The following is a 13,751-nucleotide window of genomic DNA, read 5'->3' as shown; positions in this document are numbered from 1 at the left end:
CTTGTAGGTGAGGCAGATACCAAGAAAGAAATAAGCGTATTATAACATCAGGTTGTGACTGATAGTGCAATTAATAAAAATAAGGCTGTGACAAAGAATAGGGAGGGTATGCATTTTTAGGTAGGGTCAGAGTTGGCGTTTTCGAGGTAACCATTAAGAAATGTCTATAAGATCACACAAGAGTAACTTATAATGAACATATGCAGGAAATGAAACAGAAAAGTTTCTTGGAAACAAAAGGACGACATTCTATCTACTGCTTTCCATATAACTAAAACATTTTATAGCATGTGGTTTAAGTAGCTTTTACTGTTTTCTCCACTTGAAAAACTTCAAGTCTTTAAATTTAAATCACTAGTTTTAAGAATTAATCTTCTAATTCCTATGCGGGGGAGGGGGATCCTTATAACCTTCATTTAGCTTTGTAATGCCTAACATTAGACAGCTGCACATGGACAGCGTTTTGTTTTCTTCAGAAAGCATTCTTATAAAACAGCTCAACGGGTAAGAATGGGCTCTAAGTCAGAATGCCTCAGTTAAAATTCAGGCTCCTCCTAAAGATATTTGTGTCTTTGAACAAATTATTTGTCTCTCTAGTTTTCACCAAATAGTACCTACCTCATAAGGTTGTTGAGAAGATTAAATATGATATGATATGATAATGCACCTAAAGCATTTAGAGTCTGACAACAAATATGTACTCCAATGTTAGCTATCACTTATGAGGCAACTACTGAGGTAAGATAATTCTTTAATGAGCCTTAGGCAGGTTAATATAGGTTAAGATCACACATGCAGTAAGTGGTACTGACTAGCAAAACTAAATTCAAGCCCAAGGTCTTCAGGCTCCCTAGTGCCCAAGCTGTTTCCACTACCCCACAGAACATTATGTAATTAAAGAACTGGACAATAAAGAACTTGCATAAAACCTTACAGTTAATAAGGTCTAAGACCTGTAGGTCTCCTAACTAGTGACTTCCAGCTTATTATACCAGACCAGATTGTTTCCTTGACAACTCAATGACTCATGCTTAAGAATAATAATTGTCCCACATTTTCCAGTGAAAATGCAGTGTAACATCATGTCTCCTGATAGACAATGTACACTTACTTGAATTCACATAAGTTCTGAAAACTAATGGTAGATGTTACTCAGAGTCAAAATAAAGAAATAAGGGTAAATAACATTCTCTTCTAGTAATTATAGGCTGCTATGATCCTACGGCCCCTATGGAACCTATTCAAAGTGGAAGCTGTCTTACAGGATCTCTCACTGGATTAACTGACATTCTCCTCCTTTGTAAAAATACATGGGCTGGTGTCTTCAGAAAGCTGTTTCTGGCTAGCAGTTACTCTCCTACTCACTTATTTCTATATATCTATCAAACATGAAAATAGAGTCAAAAGGTGTTATTTCTATAAAAATGACATTAAATCCTTTGGAAGGCCTTGATGAATAACTGGAAAAATCTATAAAGATTTTGTACTTGGAGAGTTTCCCAGTGCCTATCTTTTCATTCCACTTTAAAGAAACCAATACTAGAAATTATAGATAATGCTTTTAGAGTACAATCTATGAAAGGAAAATCAGGATAACCTTTATTTTAAGAAAAGAAATCAGTAAAAATAAAAAGGCAAATAAAAGTAAAATCAAATATTTTAAGTGAAAACATTTAAGGTGCACATATATTTTGATTCCTTGCTTTAACCAACGTTTTGAATTAACTAACAAATGGTCCTAATCATGTGGACTATGTAAGAGGGTCTCCACCACACTCTAACATCATTCCTTCCACCAAGCAGCTCCCAAAGGCTCCATGCCACTTTCTTCCACTCTCTGACCATCCCTGAAAGAGGAAAGGAGCAAACTGAAAACTACATGTATCCAATAATGAGTTATCCATCAAACGAAGGAATGCGAGATTTTTTTTTTTTTTTTTTTTTTTTTTTTTTTTGAGACAGAGTCTCACTCTGTCACCCAGGCTGGAGTGCAGTCGCACCATCTCAGCTCACTGCAACCTCCACCTCCCTGGCTCAAGCAATCCTCCCACCTCAGCCTCCCAAGAAGCTGGGACCACAGGCACACGCTACCATGCCTGGCTATTTTTATATTCTTTTTAAAGATGGGGTTTTGCCACGTTGCCCAGGCTGGTCCCAAACTGCTGGGCTCAAGCAATCCACACACCTTGGCCTCCCAAAGTGCTGGCATTACAGATGTGAGTCATCACACCTAGCCAGGATTTAATTATTGTGTTCAACAAATTTTTATTGAGGACCTGCTATGTGCTAGACACTGCTCTGAACTCTTAAAGAGTCATCAATAAAACAGACAAAAAGCCTACCCTCATAGAAGCTATGTAATACTGTGTGTTTGGGGGTTATGTGGAAGAGACAATAAACACAACCAGGAAATTATATAGTATGACAGAAGGTGACAAATGCTATAAAGAAAACGGAGCAAGGTACAAGAATCAGACGTAGGGGAGTGCAGTTTTAAATAAAATAGGCACATCTTTTTAAGAAACTGACATTTAAAAAGCAAAGACTGGACGGAGACAACAAGCCATGCATGTATCTACAGGGTAACAGCCAGTGTAAAAAACAGCTCTGTTTCCTCCATGGCACTTGTCACCTTCTTGCCAGGAGAAGTAAACAGTATATAATTTCCTCATTGATTGTGTTTATTATCTCTTCCTCTTGCCCTCAAACATACACTATTACATAACTTCTATCAGGGCAGAGCTTTTCGTCTGTTTTGTTTATTGATGGAGCCTAAGCGTTTAGGGCAATGTCTGATATGTAGCTGCCCTTAGGAAAGCCATTGGAGCCAGAGAGAAGTAAGCAGAGGGACAATAGTAGCTAACCTTAGAGGTAAGGAGGAATGAGGAGAGTGGAAGTGTCCAGATTCTGTATGGCCTTAAGGACATAAGAACTTCAGCTTTCACTGTGCATAGAGAAAGTCACTGTAGCATTCTGAGAAGATAAGTAATATGATCCAGTTGTTGTGTTGGAAAGACTGCAGGGAGTTAGGGCAGAGGCAGGGAGATCAGTTAGGAGGCTAATTGCATAAATCTAGGTAAGAGATAAGAATGGCTTGCACCAGGCTGGTGAGCAGTGGAAGCAGTAAGTACTGATTGGATTCTGGTTATATTTTCAAGATAAGACAGAGCACAGAATGCCAAGTGTGAAAGAGATAAGTCAGGGATGACTCCAACGTTTTTTTACCTGAATGTTTGATGGAAACATCAAACATCAAACATGTTTGAGGAAAAATATGGAAATTTAGTTGGAGTTGACTACTGCACATCCAAGTGGATAGGCCTAACAGGACATGTGGAAAGTCTGGGTTGGAGATATAAATATGGGAGCCATCAGCATATAAGTATTTAAAACCATGACACTGGATAAGATTGTCAGAGGAATATAAAAAGAAAAGTGAAACAAGGACTGAGCATGTCAACTTTAAGAGTAGAAGATGGAAGATAGAATGAACAAAGCAATTAGGAAGGAGAAAGCCCAAAAAGCAGAATGTCCTGGAAGAAGAGTGCAAACAAATTACATTTAGTGTACAAATCACTTTGCTGAAACCAGATTTAAGTTACGGAAAAGTTCTTAATCTCCCTGTAGTAGCTAGGACGACTCGTAAAATACTAAATCATAACTTTTTTTAGGGTATGTCTTCTAAATTTCCGAGGAATATTATATTTCCTATCAGAGTATCTACTAAAACTATTGTTAGAATTAAAAGTATATCTTGCCTATTTTCTTTTACATAAAACCAATTAAAAGCTTGTACCATTTTTTAAAAAAGAAAAATAGCATAGTTTTCACTGCTACCTCTGTCAAAAACACATTTAAGCACAACAGCTCGGCACACAGTTGTAAACTGTCATTATTTCTCTTTCTCTAGACCTCAGATACAGAAGGTTAAATTAAACCCCTTAGTTCACAGCACATAAGGGTCTTCCCCTTAATGTTTAATTTTCTATTTATAGAGGAGGGAAAAAGGCTTATATTCTCATCTAGACCAATATTTTCCTGGTGATTTGAAAATAAATTACATTTTTTGATTGGGACAAAGTCATGTTCACAGGAACTGAAAGAGGAAGCAATGAAATGCAATTCTCTTTGAGCATGAGTGATCATCAATGTCACTTCTAGAGAAATAGTTACCTGCTTGTATCCTCTAAGTATACTCTGGATTTACCTTCAAAGTCACTAAAAACAGTACAGAGAACAAGCAGGTCATAAGGTGTATTCTCAAATATATGAACGATCTTGCAAAGCACGATTTTTCTCATTTCCTTATTACATATTAGGTCAGATTCCCAAGAGAACCAAAACCTTCCTAGAACCACTTAAGTTCATTAACAATTTTATATTTTAACAAAGTATTGGAGATCTTTCAGGTTAAAACTTAATTTGCTATAAAAATTATAAGCATACAATTAAAAACACACGTTCCATTCAAGTTAAGAAATTAACTTACACATAGGAAATGTATAAGACACATTCAACTTTTAAAAAAACGATTATGATTCAGTATTCTACGTGTCATCTTAACCATGACAGGCTGATTAAGAACTTTTAACCATAACTTAAATTCAAGTTAAGAACTTAACAACAGTGACAATCTTAATATGGGTTCTTTAGAAGTCTCAAAAAGGTTTTCACGTTTTAGGCTCTTTTAAAAAGCCATCTTGACTGATATTAAAAATATAATTATTAAAACGATCTCCCTACCAAAAGCAGATTAAAGCCTATAAACTAGAAGGGAGACTGAAGTGACGCATTTTTAGGGAAAAACACAACATCAAACGGAAGAGACTACTGGTATTAAAAGAATATAGAAAGATCTAAATTGGAAACAAAATCGTAAATGTCTCTTCATAATGCTGACGCTGAATCATTAAGAGTTAAATACTTGTTATTCTTTATAATTTTCAAGTATTAAGAAAATTTTTCAATAGATCTTGTTATATTTTCAAATTCATTATCAGCCTCAAGTAAATCAAGTAGAACACCTTATTCTCTAAGCTCACTTGATAAGGTATTGTTATGTCTGCTGAAGGCTACAAAATTAGAAGAGACATTTGAAACTCAATGTTGGGGTGGGAGGGAAACTCATGAACAGACCCAGCTATTTCAGGTTAGATCCTTAAACTAAAAACAAAAGGAAAAAGGGAAAAAAAAGAGCCTTTTTTTATCAGGCAGCACATCAAATATGAAAGTCTACTGCAAGGCATGTCTACCCAAAATACTCAAGAGTAATTTAGTGTTATTCTTGGGATAATTATCCCAAGTCTCACCAGCAATTGCTTCGGACCAAACTGGAGACACTGTTGCCATTAGCCTGCTAGGTAAGCTAAGGAAAACAAATGCAACCTAATTTAGCAAAAATTCTAACTTTAAGTCAACTCCTATACAATTCAGAACCTTTAGTTCACCTGAAGATGCTTATCTTTAGCTGGGCTGGCTATGAGTGTCTACATTTCTCAAGGCTTTCCACAAAGTCATCACACACACACACACACACACACACACACACACACCCCTTAACTGCTGGCTATGGGTGTCTACATTTCTCAAGGCTTTCCACAAAATCACACACACACACACACACACACACACCTTAACAGTTAACTTCAACCGTAGCTCTTTACTCAAGGCTTTCCACAAAGTCATCACACACACACTCACACACACACACACACCTTAACAGTTAACTTCAACCGTAGCTCTTTAAGCACTACTAACTTAAATAGCGGCTAAGGAATCCGTTTGCCAACACAGTTCTGAATTTAGATTCCTCCTTCCTCCCACAGGAAAGAAGGGCCAACACTGAACAGCTTACTTTCAGCCTAACCTAGTCAAGGTGCAACTGGGGCCGGCTGGGACGCCGCTGCCCGCGTCCGGGGCTGCCCACGTCTAGTGCACCCAGCGCCTTCGCCGCCAGCGTGCGGGGCTGCACATCCCACACCAGACGTATGGCTGAGAGCCAGACGACTTCTCTAGACTTCCCGTATAGTTTTCTGGCGAGGTCCCCAAGGCCAAAAATCTCACTTTTGGAAACTGAAGGGGTCAGGCCAAATCGCTAAGACACACCCCTCGGGGACAGGAAGGGATAACTTCGCCGGTGTCGAGGGTGGTCCACGGATTTTTCCAAAGTCCCCCCTCATGCTGCTTTCCGTGCCCAACCGCCTCCCGCCCTGACCTGGGGACTCGCAAAGGGCAGCGGGAGGGGCGCCGGGGAAGGGGGCGAGCGCCCAGACCGCCGGAGGCAGCGGCGAGGACTGGAACTCCAGCATGGCGTAAGTGTGGCCCAGCTCCGGCCCGGGGACGCCGCCGGAGACGCGCTGCCTCCGTCCACCGGCCGAGGAGGCGGCAATCCGCCTTCCCTCCCGGGGGCCCTCAGGCTTGGCTAAAAATAGGTGCCTCGGTCACCCCAGGGCCCGCTCGGGTCGACCTCGCCTTCGGGAGAGTCGTCCTTGGGGAGGGTGGGGGGTGTCCCTCGGCCGCGCCCCGGGTGCCGCGACAGAGCCGGGGTCGGGCCCAGAGTGGCCCCGCGAGGCCGAGGAGGTCCCTCCGAGCCCGCCCCCTGCGGCGTCCCGGCCCCAGCAAGAGCCCCGCGGCGGCGACCGGATGCCCGAGGCCTACCCAGTGGGCGGCGTCCGGGCCCCGCGGCCGCGCCCCCCCCGCCCGGCGCGGCCCTCCCGCCTGCCCCAGGACCCCGCGGCCGGCGCCGCCTCCCCCCGCGCTCCCCGCCGCCGGCGCCCGTCCCGGTGCGGCCTGCTCACCCTCACCCTGTGCGGCCCGGGAGACCGGGAAGACGCGGCGGCGCCGGCACTACAGCCCGGGCCGCCCGCTCCGAGGCGCCGCCGCCGCCGCCGCCGCAGTCGCTCAGGTGCCGTCGCGCCGCTCGGCAGGAAACGGGCGGCTTCGGGGCGGGGCGGGGCGGCCCCGGCACGTCCTGGCGTCTGGGCCGGCGGCGCCGGGAGACCGGCCCCTTAAAGGGACAGCCGCCGGCCCGCCTCTGCCTCCGCGCGCCTGCCCACGCGCTCCGGTACCCGCTGCTCGCGGCTGGCCGGCTCGGGATTCCGGGCTTTCTTCCCGAGACCGCGTCCCCCACCTGGGCCGAAGGTGGACGCTCAGGGGCTGGAGGCTCAGCGGAATCCCCTGCGTTCAGTAGCCCCGCTCTCCCCTGTCCCGAAGGTTGGTCTCGTCTCGCGCGGCCCTCCCTCCAGGGCACCACCTGGCTCCCCACGCCTTTTAACTTCAGCAAACGGCACTAGATTTACCCCCTGACTATCCCAGATTTCCCCCAGAAATTACTGGAAAACGACATCCCCCGTCCCTTTCTCCAGGGCAGATTTCTCTGAAATCTCCTTCGGGCAACGCTAGCTACAAACGGAGAAAGAAATTAGAAAGCGACCCAAATAATGGTCGGGCGCGGTGGTTCACGCCTGTAATCCCAGTACTTTGGGAGGCCGAGGCAGGCGGATCACGTGAGGTCCGGAGTTCGAGACCAGCCCGGCCAACGTATAGTAAAACCCCGTCTCTACCAAAAAAAAAAATACAAAAAATTAGCTGGGCATAGTGGCGCACGCCTGTAGCCCCAGCTACTTGGGAAGCTGAGACAGGAGAATCGCACGAATCTAGGAGGCGGAGGTTGCAGTGAGCCGAGATCTCGCCACTGCACTCCAGCCTGGGCGAGAGAGTAAGACTCTCCGTTTCTCTCAAAAAAAAAAAAAAAGGAAAGAAAAGAAAGCGACCCAAATAAGTTGTGTGCAAATATTATGAAAGTGTTGTGACTGCCAGCTGGTAGCCATTTATGAAGCCGGGGTAAAAATCTAGAAACTGCTGCGCGAGGAGGGATGGGCCCGGATCTCTGCTTATTCGTTTAGCTCTTTGCTGAAAGGATGGCAGCGATCCTCCCGGTCCACTGGCAAGTGAGTTTCGTGTGGATTGTTTACCGATGATCAATCTCTCACAGGAGGCCAGGCACTGCCCCACTACATGTACAAAACACTCCAAGCTGTCCGCAAATGTTATGAAGGCTTAAAATAATCCTAACGATTCCAGACTGTGGATAGAGATACAAAAAATTAGGACTCACCACCACCACCTCGCCCTACATCTGACAAAGTGGGAACAGAAGCAGTTAAGGAATGAACAGCAGAACCGTTTCTACACCAACAGAATTTCCTGTACATGGGCTGGTTAAAAGTATCTATACTTTTTATTCTAATCATTTCTAAGTTTTCTAGAGCACCTCCAAAATACAAATGAGAACTGCGCAGTGTATAGTGGCCTGAGATATTGAGAATTCTGCCAGTCTTCAGTCACCGTGTTCTCCACAGATGCATTGTCTTATTTTAACTCCAGAGGCGTCCTCTTTTTTCTTTCTCATTAGGATTACTCTGCCCCTCAGCGGTTCCAGTGCCCTCAAAGCAATCTATCTCTGAAGTACTGGCTATCTTCTGAGCGTGTGCCAGAAGATCCAGCTTTGTTGAAAAGCGAAGCCGTTAGTCCCTTAATACAAAGGGTAAGTGTATCATTTATGTAATGGAGTTTAAGGGCTCTTGATTAGCTTACAAACAACCATGTTATTTCCTCAGGTTAGTACTAACGCAGGTTTTAGGTTAGAATTAAAAATTTATATCATTCATTTTCCTGACCAGTAAAACTGCAGTGTCATTTACAGGCAATAATATTTCGGTGCACTTGTAAGTAAGACAATGAGTGGAGTTTAGGATTTTCTCAAAACATACTACTGCTTATACTAAAGGATGACTTTGTATCACCTATTTCAGCTTTTCTGGCGTTTGAACTTTGACTATTGAAAGGGAAGTGGTTGAATGCTTTATTTTTTATAAGCTTTCTATTTATTCACATCAAAACAAAAAGATTTACTGGAGGCCGGGCGCGGTGGCTCACACCTGTAATCCCAGCACTTTGGGAGGCCGAGCTGGGTGGATCACCTGAGGTCGGGAGTTCGAGACCACCATGGCCAACATGGTGAAACCCCAGCTCTACTAAAAATACAAAACTTAGCTGGGCATGGTGGTGCACGCCTGTAATCCCGGCTACTGGGGAGGCTGAGCAGGAGGATCGCTTGAACCCAGGAGGCAGAGGTTGCAGTGAGCCAAGATGGTGCCACTGCACTCCAGCCTGGGCAACAGAGCAAGACTCTGTCTTAAAAAAAAAAAAAAAAAAAGATTCACTAGAAATGCTATGCTTCTCTAGTGTTATGCATAATAGGCAAGCCCTATTATGAATTAACACCAACCCTCTAGGTTTTGAAGTGTAGTATAATATAATTAGCTATAGTTAACACATATAATTAACCTACGATATAATTAACTTTGGCTGCTATTTACTACCCTCCAATGTCACTGAAACCAACAACTAACTTGTTAAAAAGGATTAGCAACACACCCAGGATCTGAGGTACCTCTAGTTGCAACAACTAAGAAATTAAATTTTATTGAAAACTATAAAGTCTAAACACTGTTACCTAAAGAGCACACATCCTATTTTTTTTTAATTTAACAAAATTGCAATTTACTGAAGACTGTCTTCTGAATTTTTTGCGTGTAACAACTCTTTCTTCTGAGTTTGGGGAAAGTTTTAAAGACAAATAATACATGCCTGTCCTGCAGATGGAGAACAAGCTGGCTATTCCTGTTTTGACTAGGGTAGTTTTCCCATAAGTGGTGACTTGTGTAGAGATTTGAGTAATGCATAACAGATTATATCTCTTGACTCCACAAGATCAGGGATAGCAGAAATGAAAGTATAATGGAAGCAACTGGAGGATTCCAGGTCCACTTTCACCCAAGTAATGGAGACGGAAGGTTCATCGAAACTTCTTCAGCTGCAGATCTAGAAGTCATTAGCTATTCTGGCAAAGTATCTGTCACAGAAAGGTGCTTCATAAAGGTCTGCACTGTGCTCTTTTGACCTGTGTCTTCAAGCATGTGCTGTCATAACAGATTAAAGATGACTGAAAATTATCTGCCACTCATTGCATGAAAGGTGGGATCTGTAGACCTCCCTCTTGAATTTGGGAGAGTTCTGTGACTGCTGTGACCAATGAATATAGCAGAAGTGACGCTTTGCCAACTTCTGGGTCCAGGCTATACGAGACAGGCAGTTCCACTCACTGTCTCTTAGATCCATGTAAAAAGTTCATCTACCTTGCTGGAAAAACCATGTAGAGAGGCCCTGAGACTACATTGGGTGGGAGAGGGGCTCAGCTGGACCATCTTCCAACTGTCCCCATCAAGATGACAGAAATATAAATGAAGCCTTCTTGAACTCCAGACCATCCATGCTACAAGCTAAATGCCACCAAGCGACCCCAGTTAATACCATGTGGAGCAAAAATATCACTTAACCAAGCACTGCCTGAGTTTCTGACCCCACAGAATTCTGACCCCTTACAAATAAAATAATTTTTGTAATTTTTTATAATTTGTCATGTAATAGATAAATGGAACAGCCTTCTTCCACTCTTTTAAATAGCTGCAAGAAATCTTATTCAAGCAGAAGGAAGTTTCTACCTTGTTCATACAGTCTCAAGACATCCCTGGAGCCTTTCAAGGGAAATTTGGGCAGAAGTAGGTAGAGAGGTAAAGCTATTATGTAACATTACTTAACATGATTAAAACCACCTTAATGTCTCCCATCCTCAAAGGCTGCCAGTGAATTGGAAATTAATGGATTAAATGAGGACAGAGAAACTAGTATTTGTGCATATGCACTGTGCCAGGTATTTAACGTATCTTAGCTCATGTGGTCTTCGAAACAACCCCATATTGTAGTATCAGGCTCACACGGGTAACTAACTAGTGCAAAGACACAAGGCTCACAAACTGGTACTTGACCCTAGAGCTCTTTGACTCCGATTCCCATGTACGTGCCCCAATACCATGTTGACTCCCAAGGTGTAAATCTTCAGGTATACAAACTATTAAAATGTGAATTTTCATTTATACGTAATTTTTGCTTATGATATGTTTTTTGTCACTTGCATAATAATAGATATGTAAGTTTAAATCAGCAATATTATACTGGCTATCAACCAGTTTCATGTAAATTTTTCTAACAGAAAGAATGTAGCATTGAAATGTGTACATTTTTGTCCAAGTACACCTGGCAATTGAAAGAAAAAATCCAAGCCACTTGGATGCTTGATTTTGTGATTTTTTTTTTATACACTTCCTTATAAGAATTTTTTTTAGGTATTGAATTTGCAACTACAAAACCTGATTTTCCTCCCGGTTCTGTCCCTTTCTAGTAATGAGACATTGGACAAGTCACTTCACTTCCCAGAGCTTTAGTTTCCTCACTAGTTAGTGGAGGCCAAGAGTTAGCTCTAAGAGTGTGAGAATTATTAATAAATGAGATAATGTATTTTAAAATATTTTTAAACTACAAAATAGCATATAACTATATAACAGAGTAACCACCTCATAGGGTCTAAATATAAATAGGCATTATTTAACCTATAATGTATCTGAATAATAATAACCACCCTAGTAGCTACTTTTCATATACTATATATAATTGCCAATTATAACAACCTCATGGGATGTAATTATGCTCACTTTACAGATGAGACAGCAGGCTTAGGAAAGGAAATAATTCACAGCAAAGAAGTGTGCAAAAGGAGGAAAAAATAGAAAGAATGAATAAAATAACTTGCCTAAGGTCAAATGGCTACTAAGTGGCAGAGCTGGGACTGAAACTCTGAAGTTCAAGCTCCTTCCTCTCTACCAAACTATTCCCTACATGCCAACAGGCTAGTTTACAACCTGCTTGAACAGCAGGAGAAAAGGGAGATTTGATCTCTTTCTTCTCACTTTTAGCCCAAACCACTCTTAGCCTCACCACATAGGTGGGAATCCTTTTTTGCGGGGGCGGAAGGACAATGTCTCACTCCCGATGCCCAGGCTGGAGTGCAGTGGCTCAATGTCAGCTCACTGCAGCCAGGACCTCTGGGGCTCAAGCAATCTACCTACGTCAGCCCCCTCAAATAGCTGGGACTACAGGCACACGCCACCACACTAGGCTAATTTTTTTATTTTTTGTAGAGACAGGGTTTCGCCATTTTGCCCAGGGTGGTCTCGAACTCCTGGGCTCAAGTGATCTGTTCGCCTCAACCTCCCAATGGGCTGGGATTACAGGCGCGAGCCACAGTTCCCAACCTTTATTTTTAAAAGCTTTACATATAATTCAACACCCTTTCTCAGCAGCTACTTACCCAGTGTTTAAAGGTTTAATGTTCTTCACAGTTATGTAATTCCTCTATCACTCTGAACTCAATCTTAGAACCTTTTTTTTTCTTTTTGAGACGGAGTTTTGCTCTCGTTGCCCAGGCTGGAATGCAGTGGCGCAATCTCGGCTCACCGCAACCTCTGCCTCCCGGGTTCAAACGATTCTCCTGCCTCAGCCTCCCGAGTAGCTGGGATTACAGGCGCCTGCCACTGCGCGCGGCTAATTTTTTGTGTTTTTAGTAGAGACGGGGTTTCACCATGCTAGCCAGGCTGGTCTTCAACTCCTGACCTCAAGTGATCCACCCTCCTCGGTTTCTCACACTGCTGGGGTTACAGGTGTGAGCCACCGCACCGCACCTGGCTTCAATCTTATAAACGTTTTAAATTGCATGTTCATTGTGAAAAAAATAAAAAGAAGTTTTGAAAAATCACCTATAGTTTTATATCTAGAGATAACCCTAACATTTTTATTTCTTTTTAAATACCAGCATACTTTTATTGTAATTGTTTTAGTAAATACTAAATGAAGTAACACATGCAAAACTTTTAAATAATATCCTGGGTTGTTTTTTTTTTTTAACATCTATTTCTTTCTGACTTTAAAATTAACAAATAAATTTGGGAAGACTATTATATATTTTAAAAGACCAAAGAGACGGATCAAAGAAACATGGTAAGTTACCCTTGATTGGATCCTCATAAAAAAACAAAGTTATAAAAGATGTTTTTGGTACAAATGGGAGGTATTTGAATATGGACTGAATATTGAATATTAGAGGACTTGTTAATTTTATTGGGAATGATTATATGTGTGCTTATACTACAGAATTATGTACAATATCCTTGTGTTTCAGAAACACCCATTTAAGTACTTAGGAGTAAATTAATGATGTCTAACTTACTTTCATTTCAAATGATTTAGTAAATATATATATAGATAACATGGAAAAATGTCAACAGTTGTTCGGTCTAAGTGGTAGGTGTGCAGGTGTACATTGCACTGTTTTTCAACATTTCTGCATGCTTCCCAATTTTCACAATAAAATACTGAGGGAAAAATCCAAAAGAAAACTATGGCTATTGAGGCCAGGCGCGGTGGCTCACGTCTGTAATCCCAGCACTTTGGGAGGCTGAGAAGGGCGGATCACGAGATCAGGAGGTCGAGACCATCCTGACTAACAACACGGTGAAACCCCGTCTCTACTAAAAATAGAAAAAATTAGCCGGGCGCGGTGGCGGGCGCCCGTGGTTCCAGCTACTCGGGAGGCTGAGGCAGGAGAATGGTGTGAACCCGGGAGGCGGAGCTTGCAGTGAGCTGAGATGGCGCCACTGCACTCCAGCCTGGGTGACAGAGCCAGACTCCATCTCAAAAAAAAAAGAAAAGAAAAGAAAACTATGGCTGTTGTAGAAAATTTGCAGAAAAAAAAATGTAAAAGCAAAACCCAGTGGTTTACAACCTTTCCTTGTATC

At 42.6% G+C, this 13,751-nt stretch overlaps 1 protein-coding gene across 50 annotated transcripts in view; it reads right to left on the bottom strand.

Moving 5' to 3' along the window:
* KTN1 (kinectin 1) overlaps window positions 1-6,967 on the bottom strand; it is a 104,497-nt gene extending 97,530 nt beyond the window's left edge. For 13 of the 50 annotated variants that reach the window (XM_016926115.4, XM_016926122.4, XM_024348733.3 and 10 more), the window contains exon 1: window positions 6,804-6,946. The gene's annotated coding sequence lies outside the window, so the exon portion shown is untranslated. Of the gene's footprint in view, window positions 1-6,063 lie in introns of all 50 variants that reach the window. The other 37 variants (XM_016926116.4, XM_054666580.2, XM_016926128.4 and 34 more) reach the window with 14 other exon arrangements.
* Between the last annotated feature and the right edge of the window lie 6,784 nt (window positions 6,968-13,751).

The sequence above is a fragment of the Pan troglodytes genome, chromosome 15 (genome assembly GCF_028858775.2).
Source record: "Pan troglodytes isolate AG18354 chromosome 15, NHGRI_mPanTro3-v2.0_pri, whole genome shotgun sequence".
In the NCBI taxonomy this organism is placed as follows: Eukaryota; Metazoa; Chordata; class Mammalia; order Primates; family Hominidae; genus Pan; species Pan troglodytes.
Note: the sequence above shows the minus strand (reverse complement) of the source record. Positions and strands in the feature narration are given on the sequence as shown.